Below are 6,399 nucleotides of genomic sequence, written 5' to 3' on the forward strand. Positions count from 1 at the left end.
CAGCTCAGCCTCCCGGGACACGGATCCCACATGGATCCAGCCCAGGGATCCTCTCCAGGCCTCCCAGGACTGAGGTGACACCAAACCCTGAACCCAAACTGCTCCTTTCCGGGCTCTTTTCCTCATTTATCCGCCAGGAAAAGCTCCAATGCTGCTAAAAACTGGATTTATCCACCTGCTCAATCCCTGGGTTTGGGACAGAGACCCCAAACACAGCACGGGGCTCTTTCCCTTTTCCCAGGAAAGGCTGCTTTCCTTCCCTTTTTCCTTTCCTTCCCTTTTTCCTTTCCTTTCCCTTCCCTTTTTCCTTCCTCCTTCCCTTCCCTTTTTCCTTCCCTTCCCTTCCCTTTTTCCTTCCCTTCCCTTCCCTTTTTCCTTTCCTTCCCTTTTTCCTTTCCTTTCCTTTCCTTTTCTTCTCTTCCCTTCCCAAACCTTCCCTTCCCTTTTTCCTTCCCTTCCCAAACCTTCCCTTTTTCCTTTCCTTTTCCTTCCCTTCCCAAACCTTCCCTTCCCTTCCCTCTCCCAGACTCCTCCTTTTGCTCCAACCCCCCCCCCAAACATTCCAGCAGCTCCAGCTGCTCCTCCCTCCCACAGGGATCAGGGACAACCCCTCTCCCCCCACCTCCCCGTGCCCATCCCACACCACATCCCTGGAAAAAAACCCGGAAAACCCTCGGTGGGGGGAACCGTGTTTTTCCCATGGGAGCTGCTCCCACAGGGGAGCTCCCACAGGGGCTGCTCTTCCCGGGATTTGGCGGGAGCAGGGAATGGCCACACTCACCCAGACGGCCCCCAAAGTGCTTCCCCCCTCAGCTCCGGGGGTTTTATCCCGGGATCAGCGGGAAAAGCGGGAGAGGCTGAGCCCGGCCCGGGGTTGATCCCCTGGAAGAGCCCCCGGAGCGAATTCCCGAGGCCGGGACTTTTCCAAGGCCTGGCTATTTTTAAAAGCTGCTTTTCCTGTTCCCTTCCCTGACCCCGGCGGGGCTTTGGCAGCTCCAGGCCCGGCTCCTTTCCCGGTTCTTTTCCCGGTTCCAGGGGGGATAAGCCGGGTTTAAACCCCCCCTGCCCGGAGCCCCTTCCCGTGTCCGAGCGGCCTCGGCGCTCCCGGCACCACGTGACGCCGGATCAGCTTCCCAAGGAAACCTTGGACAAAGCCTGGCCCTGTGTCCCTGGGCCCACGGAGCCTTGGGAATGCCGGGAACGCACACACGGAACCGCCGGGCTCCGGAAAACCGGGAATGGCCGGGCCGGGCTCGGCTGGGCTCGGGGGCTGAGCGGAATTCCAGCCCCTCTGGAGCTGTCTGGGAAGTGATCCCTGCTCCAAGGCCTCTGGGAGTGATCCCTGGGAGTGATCCCTGCTCCAAGGCCTCTGGGAAGTGATCCCTGCTCCAAACACTCTGGGAGTGATCCCTGGAAGTGATCCCTGCTCCAAGGCCTCTGGGAGTGATCCCTGGGAGTGATCCCTGCTCCAAGGCCTCTGGGAAGTGATCCCTGCTCCAAACACTCTGGGAGTGATCCCTGGAAGTGATCCCTGCTCCAAGGCCTCTGGGAGTGATCCCTGCTCCAAACACTCCGGGAGTGACCCCTGGAAGTGATCCCTGCTCCAAAGCCTCTGGAACTGACCCCTATTCCAAGGCCTCTGGAAGTGATCCCTGCTCTAAAGCCTCTGGGAGTGATCCTGGAAGTGATTCCTGCTCCAAACACTCTGGGAGTGATCCCTGTTCCAAAGCCTCTGGAAGTGACCCCTATTCCAAGGCCTCTGGAATTGATCCCTGCTCCAAAGCCTCTGGGAGTGATCCCTACTCCAAACATTCTGGGAGTGATCCTGGAAGTGATTCCTGCTCCAAACACTCTGGGATTGACCCCTGGAAGTGATCCCTGCTCCAAAGCCTCTGGAAGTGATCCCTGCTCCAAAGCCTCTGGAAGTGATCCCTGCTCCAAGCCCTCTGTCACCCAGGACAACAACTGGGTTATCCAAGCCCTCCTTCCCAAGGTTATCCAACCCCCCTTCCCAAGGTTATCCAACCCCTCCTTCCCAAGGTTATCCAACCCCCCTTCCCAGACAATCCTCAGGGATTGAGGGAGAACAGGGGGGAGGAAAAATTCCAGACTTGGAGCACCTGGCACAGCTTTTCTCCCAAATCCTTCCCAACCCCCCCCCATTCCCAGCAGCTGCTGGGGAGGAGGAGGAGGAGGGAAAAGCCTGGAAAACCCCGGATTTTGGGGGATTTCTGCAGCACTTCCCCTTCCTTCCCCTCCAGGAGTTTGGAATCACTGGATGCCCCGAGCTGGAAGGATCCACAAGGATCCCAAAAATCCCAAAAATCCCGCCGTGGAGCAGGAAAAAGCCACTTGGGAATAAGTTGGATTGATTCAGGGGGGTTTTTTTCCCCTCATTTCCTTCCAAAAGGGATCTCTCCAAATTCCCTGGAAGCAGCTCCCCAGAGGCTCGGGAAGGAGCCAAAAGCAGCTGGATATTTTCCAAGTGAACGGGGGGAACTGGGAATTCCTTTCTCCCGGGATAAATGAAGCTCCTGGGTGGGAATGGGAGCACCAGGATCCCTCCCTCCCTCTTCCCGTGGGATCCAGGCAATCCGTGGGATCCGAGCGCTCCGTGGGCACCATTCCAGGCCCATCCCAGTCCAGCCATTCCCTCTCCCCATTCCCAAGTGCCACGGAGGCACCAGCAGATCCCTCTGGATCCCATCCCCAGGGATGGATCCCACATTGGATCCACAGGGAGCCCCATCCCAATCCCAAACTCCTGCCCCAGGCTCCCATCCCAATCCCAAGTTCCCATCCCAATATCCCAACCTCAAACTCCCAAACCCAATCCCAGGCTCCCATCCTGATCCCAAATCCTACTCTCAAACTGCCCATCCCAATCCCAAGATCCCATCTCGATACCAAATCCCAATCTCAAACTCCCCATCCCAAGCTCCCATCCCAATCCCAGACTCCCCATCCCAATCCCGAGATCCCAATCTCAAACTCCCAATCCCAAAATCTCATCCCGATCCCAAGATCCCAATCCCAAACTCTCCATCCCGATCTCAAACCCCCATCCCGATCCCAAGATCCCATCCCAATCCCAAACTCCCCATCCCAGCCCCAAGCTCCTATCCCAATCCCAAAATCCCAATCCCAAAATCCCAATCCCAAGATCCCATCCCAATCCCAAACTTCCCATCCCAATCCCAAACTCCCCATCCCAATTCCAAGCTCCCATCCCGATCCCAACATCCCCATCCCAAACTCCCCATCCCAATCCTAAATCCCAAACTCCCCATCCCAAACTCCCCACCCCAATCCCACTCCCCCATCCTGCTCCCACTCCCCCATCCCGATCCCAGGATCCGACCCCGCTCCCACTCCCCCATCCCGGCCTCGTCCCTCCCCGGCCCTGCCCGGGATTAAATTCCCTCCGGATGCCGGGAATTAACTCCCGACCATCTGCCGACCCCTGGAGGCCCCGACACAAACAAGGGGGGGGCCCAGAATCCCAGGAATCTCCACAGTTCCCAGCCTGGAATACTCAGTTTTCCAACCCCGGCAGGGCAGGTTTGGAGCCCAGACCGGCCACTTTTTCCCGGGATAACCAGGATGCCGGTGGAGGAGAAGGGCTGGGGAGGGTGGTTCTGATATTCCAGGGAATTTCGGGATCTCTCCAAACATTCCAAGGATGCTCCCGAGCCCTGGGATCATTCCCAGCAGCTCCCAGTTATCCAAGGGGCTTTCCAACATCCGTTTTCCAACCTCAGCCAGGATATCCCCCCTATTCCAGATTTCCCCCCCTATTCCAGATTTCCCCCCCTATTCCCAGTTTCCTCTTCTATTCCCAGTTTCTTCCCCATTCCCAGTTTCCTCCTTATTCCCATTTTTTTCCCTATTCCCAGTTCCCCCCCCCAATTCCCAGTTTCCAGGGACCTTCCCAACCATCCCTGGAGAGGCACAAAGTCATTCCAGGACTGGAAAAACCCCGGGAGATGCTGCACTTTTCGGAGCCTTTCCACACATCCCACCTTCTCTTGTCCCACCAAATCCATGGAATCCCGGGATTCCCTCATCCCAAACCTCAATTCCCGGGACACTGAAGTGTGATCAGACCCCCCACACACACACAAAACACCCCTCCTGGGAGGATCCAGCCCCAAATCCCGAGTGGATTCCCACGGATTCCCAGGGATTCCCGCAGCCACTCCTCAAAAAAACCTGGAGGAGCAGGAAAATTCCCCTGGGAATTTTGGGGCTCCGAAACGAGGCACCAGAAATGAGGTGAAGGATAAGGGGGGGAGGTGTGCAATTCCCACCCCAAACCCCCAAATCCCAAGACGGGGGATCCCCCTAAATCTCAGGATGGGGGTGTCCATGACCCCTCCCCAAAATCCCGGGAATGGGGGTGTCCACGATCCCAAAAATCCCGGGAATGGGGGTGTCCGTGACCCCCCCCAAATCTCAGGTTGGGGGTGTGACAGTGACACCCCCTCCCCAAAACCTGAGGGGGGGGTGACTGTGACCCCCCAAAATCCCAGAATGGGGGTGTCCCTGAGCCCTCCCCAAAATCCCAGGATGGGGGAGCGACCACGACCCCCCCCCAGATCTCAGGATGGGGGTGTCCACGACCCCTCCCCAGTGACCGTGACCCCCCCAGGCCCGGGAGGGGGGTCCCCACCCCCGTCCCGACGGGGAGAAGGAGCGGCAGGAGCGGCCTCTCCCCCCAAACCCCCCTCGGGGACCCCCCCTGACCTGGGGCGGGGGGCGAGGGGGACCCCCAGGAGTGAGGGGGGGTCGGGGGAGGGGTCCTCGAGCAGAGAGGTCCATGAGGGGCCCCCTCAGAGCTGGGGCCCCATTTCAGCCCCGGGACCCCCCTCAGAACTCGCTCCCCCTCAGACCTGCCCCCCCCGCCCCCCCTCAGGCCGGATCCCCCTCAGGCCTCACCCCCCCGATCCCCCCGCGCTGTGGCGGCGGCCGTACCTGGAGCTGCGGGTGGGGAAGAGGGGCGCGGCTCCCGCTGCCCGTTCCCTTTCCCGCTCCCTGTTCCGGATCCCGTTCCCGATCCCTGTTCCCGGTTCAATCCCGTTCCCGGTCCCGGTCCCGCTCCGGCCCCTCGGCGGCGCCGCTTCCCCTCCGCCACTTCCTGCTCGGCCCCGCCCGCCCCGCGCGCCCGCCCCGCCGCGCCATTGGTCCAACCGCCCGCCACTCACCGAAACTCGCCCTTCTATTGGTTTTCAGCGCTGTCGCTCAAGGAGGGTCGCTGCCGTCCGCACTCGCCATTGGCGGAGCGCTGCCCCTCGTTCATAGGAGGAGGGCTGTGTCAGTCAGCGCGCGGGTCACGCCCACGGCGCTTTTGCGCTTCCGATTGGTCCTGGAGCGCGTTTACCTCTCTGCTGATTGGCTGGAGGGCTGTCCATCAACTTAACCCGCCTCTTCGCGCTTCACATTGGTCAGGGTGGGCTGTCCGTCACGTGCGGGCCGTGGCCGCCATTGACGCGGGGAAGGTCCGTCGGGGCGGCTCCCAGTTGGTATTTTCCTATTGGGCGCCATACCTGTCGCTCAGAGCCAGGATGCGTCCCCCGCCTGTCCCGGACGGGGTTCAAACCCCCTCCTCCCATTGGCTGCCGGAGTTGTCATTCAGAAGGGTTAGTGGGGCTGTCCCGCCCACCCCCGCCTGGCTCGGGAGGCCATTGGTGAAGAGCGCTGTCACTCAAGCTTGTCTCTCGCTCTTCGCTCCCCATTGGCTGACAGGGTCAACGACCGCCCATTGGGCCAGTGAGCTGTCACTCAACACAAAGCCCCGCCCTCCTCGTAACCCATTGGCCAGCGCGAATCACAACATCCGCTCCTCCCCCTCGCTGATTGGCTGATACCGCTGTCCATCGACAGCCAGGCCCCGCCCTCCCCGACCTCGTTGTAAACACCGCGCGGGGCACGACGGGAGTTGGCGCAGGGGGCGGGGCTTGTAACACCAGTAACACCAGTACGGGGGGTCCTGGGGCCCAATTCCCTCAGCACAGGGGAGTCCAGTTCTCCCAGTCCAGGGAATTCCCGGGGTCCACTCACCCCTCCCAGCACAGGGAATTCCAATCCCACTTTCCCCCAGGAGATTCCTGATTCCCCCCCCATTCCCAGGGCTCATCCCAGGACACACCAGGCCAAGAATTCCCTGGGAAAAGCCTTTATTGTCCCATTCCAGCAGATCCAGCAGATCTCACGTGTCACCCCCCGCGGGGGGGGATCATTTCTTGTCCTCCTCCTTCTTGTCCTTGTTTTCCTTGGAAGCCTGGGAGGCCAGGGATCCCATGGCATTCCGGATGGCCTCGTTGTTGGGATCCACCCCGGGCAGGTTCTCCAGGACACTCTGCAGGAACTCGGGGTCCTGCAGAGTGTCCTGGAGAACCT

At 60.3% G+C, this 6,399-nt stretch overlaps 1 protein-coding gene across 1 annotated transcript in view; it reads right to left on the reverse strand.

Annotated features, from left to right (window-relative positions):
* The window catches only part of LOC108510358 (zinc finger protein 687-like), a gene marked incomplete at its 3' end in the record, with an annotated part of 10,451 nt that extends 5,316 nt beyond the window's left edge, over positions 1-5,135 (reverse strand). Inside the window, exon 1 of the mRNA XM_017840038.1 lies at positions 4,975-5,135. The remainder of the gene's footprint in view (positions 1-4,974) is intronic.
* Positions 5,136-6,399: the final 1,264 nt, after the last annotated feature.

This window comes from Lepidothrix coronata, unplaced genomic scaffold, assembly GCF_001604755.1.
Source record: "Lepidothrix coronata isolate B3197 unplaced genomic scaffold, Lepidothrix_coronata-1.0 Scaffold708, whole genome shotgun sequence".
Lineage (NCBI taxonomy): Eukaryota > Metazoa > Chordata > Aves > Passeriformes > Pipridae > Lepidothrix > Lepidothrix coronata.